The following is a 4,021-nucleotide window of genomic DNA, read 5'->3' on the forward strand; positions in this document are numbered from 1 at the left end:
GCCCGCGCGGTGGTGGGCGTTGACCGACGGCGGGGTCGGTGACGTGGCGCCCGCGGAGTGGAGGAGGGAGGCGGCGAAGGTGATGTGGCGCGACCCCATTGGTCGGGGCGACGTGTCTGGCGCGGGTGGACATGTCCGGTGGCGTGAGGAGGAAGAAGACTAGGGTTAGACCGCGAATGTGGACGGGGTGCACTTATTTATAGGTTGGAGGAGGTAGGAGTGTCCAAATGAGGTGTAGTTTTCGACCACGCGATTGTGATCCAACGACGGAGGACATGGGAGTGGTTTGGAAGGGTTATTGTGACGTTTTGGAGGGGTGTTGGGCCGCAACACACACGAGGCCTTTACGGTTCCCCGGTTAACCGTTGGAGTATCAAACGGACTCCAGATGGGACGAAATTTGACAGGCGGTCTATCGATGGTGTACCAAGGCCACTTGGCAAATCTCGGTCCATTCTGAGAACGTTTAACACCCGCTCACGAAAAGAGGCAAAAGGGGACGCCTGTGCACGTAGGAGTGTCGGATTGCAAAACGGACAATGGGGAAAATGCTTGGATGCATGAGACGAACACGAATGCAAAAGTGATGCACATGATGACATGATATGAAATGCATGACATGAACAAAATGCAAAACGAAGACAAAACCTAACCACAAAAGAAATATCGTATCGCATCTTCAGAAAAGGCAAGAGTAGGAGTACAAATATGGAAAGTTGTTTCCGGGGCGTTACAGATTCGATCACCGAGGGCCTTTACATCAACCTTACTGCCCTTCCGATGAAGCGTGAGTAGTTTACCACAGACCTACGGGTCCATAGCTAGTAGCTAGATGACTTCTTTTCTCTCTATGATCTTCAATACAATGTTCTCCTCGATGTTCTTGGAGTTCTATCCGATGTAATACTCTTTTGCAGTGTGTTTGTCAAGATCGGGTGAATTGTGGATTTATGATCAGTTTATCTATGAATATTATTTGAGTCTTCTCTGAACTCTTTTATGCATGATTAAGATATATTTGTATTTCTCTTTGAACTATCGGTTTGGTTTGGCCAACTAGATTCATGATCATTGCCTTAGATATCGGCATAACTATCGGTTCGGTTTGGTTTGAAATAGCGGTCGATGTGTGGAGTAATAGTAGTAGATGCAGAATAGTTTTGGTCTACTTGTCACGGACGTGATGCCTATATTCATGATCATTGCCTTAGATATCGGCATAACTATGCACTTTTCTACCAATTGCTCGACAGTAATTTGTTTACCCACCGTATGTTTTCTTTCAAGAGAGAAGCCTCTAGTGAAACCTATGGCTCCCGGGTGTATTTTCCATCATATATTTTCAGATCTATAAAGCAAAAAATACAAAAATACTTTGTTGTAATCTATTTATATTTACTTTAGTTTGCTCTTTTATTTATCTTTTATACCTATCTCTATTAGATCTCACTCTTGTTCATGACCGTGAAGGGATTGACAACCCCTTGTTCGCGTTGTGTGCATGTGTTTGTTAGTTTGTGTAGGTGCATAAATTGGAGACTTGCTTGTGACTCCTACTGGATTGATACCTTTGTTCTTAACTGAGAGAAATACGGTCGGAAAGACTTGCTTGCGACTCCTACTTTGTTGCATCACCCTTTCCTCTTCAAGGAAAAAATCAACGCAAGCTCAAGAAGTAACATGGTCGGAAAGGAGGAGGCAAAGGAATTTGAGGCCAAGGCTACATGTATGGTAATCATGAGGGTCAACACGAACATAGGTTCCAGTTTGTCGACGTTTCTGATACAATGAAGTTTGTGTGGGGTTTGGCCCAGACGCCAAAGTTTTGTGAGGTGGGACAAAACTTGTTCATTTCTAGATGTTTGTTTAAGTGACTAGAGGAAGGTCATACACATGGGACCTTGGATATTTTGGTATTCGATATGACCATTGAGGACTGGGATGGAATTAAAGGCCGATCCTGAGACGATCATGCTGGATGGACAATATGTGTCGGGCATATTCATAAGGTACCTAATCTCTGTCGCCATGATTTGGTGGTTGATTAGCTGGCGTGCATGATTGGGAAGGTAATAGAGGTACAACTCCGTCCAACACTATACTATGGGGAGATTATGTGAGGGTTTGTCCTCGTGTTCTAACTACGAAGTTGTTGACCGATTCACGTGTGTTGTCAATTGAAGGAGAGGGTAGGCACATGTTGCTTGTGAAGTATGAGAAAATCCCATTCTATTGACAAGTGTGCAGTTTGATGGGCACAACCACGAGGAATGCGGTGATGAGGTGTGGAAGGAGGAAGACAAAAAGTGGCAAAGATGGATGGTAGCACAAAGTAGACCCGTGACCTATGAGGCGCCGACAGATGGCAGGGCTGCATCACACAAAGGACGTGTGCGAGGCCGAGGCGGAACCGCAAGGGGAGGCAAGCTCCATGGAAAATATCTTCAAAGGATTCCTTTCCTGAAAATAATGACAGAGATTGAAAGTGCAACTAATCCCTCGTGTGGTTTTGGTAATTCATAATGACATATATCCCATTGAACTAATGTCCATTCAAGTTAAAGATTTCAGGATGTCCAATGATTCACATGGCAAGGACTAGTGATTGTGGACCCCTCAAAATGCTAAGGACATGGATTGGCAAAAGCTCAAGACTCTACATTTTTGGTTAAGTGATCCAAGATCACATTGAGTCCATAGGAAAGCCAATACTATTAAAAGGGGATGAGGTGTTGCTTAATGATCTTTTTGCTCAAGTGCTTAGTGATATTGCTCCAAAACCCTCAACCACTTTCTCCATCCAAATATGTCCAAACCCTACATTCCAACTCGGTTGCACTGAAATTTCCTATCCAGAGCCATCGAGTTCATCTGGACTTAGCCACTACCAAATACTAAAAAATCAGATCCACTGATATGGATCTCAGTCCCACCGAGATGGCCTTGCCAACGCTCTGTTACTAGTTGCAATTATTTCGATCCCACCGAGTTTTGCAATTGGTACCACTGAGATGGCTTGGCAACTTCCGTTGCCTTATTGCTTCACTTCGGTCCTACCGAGTTGATTCATTCGGTGCCACCAAGACGTGGTTTGCCCTAGCCATTGCACATTGGTCCCTCCGAGTTGTTCCGGTTGGTCGCACCGAGATTCCTAACGTTCATATTTTTACACAGATCGGTGCCACCGAGATTTCTGATCGGTGCCATCGAGATTCCTGATCGGTGCCACCGAGTTGGGTCAAAAGTGTGTGACAGTTGGATTTCGTGTGGAGGCTATATATACCCCTCTACCACCTCTTACTTAGTAAGAGAGCCATCAGAACGTGCATGCACTTCCACCATTCATTTTCTGAGAGAGAAGCACCTACTCATGTGTTGAGATCAAGATATTCCATTCCTACCATTTGAACCTTGATTTCTAGCCTTCCTCAAGTTTCTTTCCACTCAAATCCTTCTTCCACGATAGCCAAATATGTGAGAGAGAGTTGAGTGTTGGGGAGACTATCATTTGAAGCACAAGAGCAAGGAGTTCAACATCAACACACTGTCTATTACCTTTTGGAGAGTGGCGTCTCCTAGATTGGTTAGGTGTCGCTTGGGAGCCTCTGACATGATGTGGAGTTGAACCAAGAAGTTTGTAAGCGTAAGGAGATCGCCTACTTCGTGAAGATCTACTCGAGTGAGGCAAGTCCTTCGTGGATGATGGCCATGGTGGGATAGACAAGGTTGCTTCTTCATGGCCCCTTCGTGGGAGGAGCCCTCCTTGGACTCGCGCAATCATTACCCTTCATGGGTTGAAGTCTCCATCAACGTAGATTTACGATAGCACCACCTATCGAAACCATGCCAAAAATTATCGTGTCCACATCGCGTCCACCTTCCCCAAACCCTCCCCTTTACTTACATGTGCAATGCCCTACTTTCCGCTGCTACACTCTTAGACTTGCATGTGTAGGGTGTTTCTTGACTTGTCATAATTGCTAAAATCCGCCTACAACTAAAATTGGGAAAAGGTTAGGTT

Source organism: Triticum dicoccoides, chromosome 2A, assembly GCF_002162155.2.
Source record: "Triticum dicoccoides isolate Atlit2015 ecotype Zavitan chromosome 2A, WEW_v2.0, whole genome shotgun sequence".
Classification (NCBI taxonomy): Eukaryota; Viridiplantae; Streptophyta; class Magnoliopsida; order Poales; family Poaceae; genus Triticum; species Triticum dicoccoides.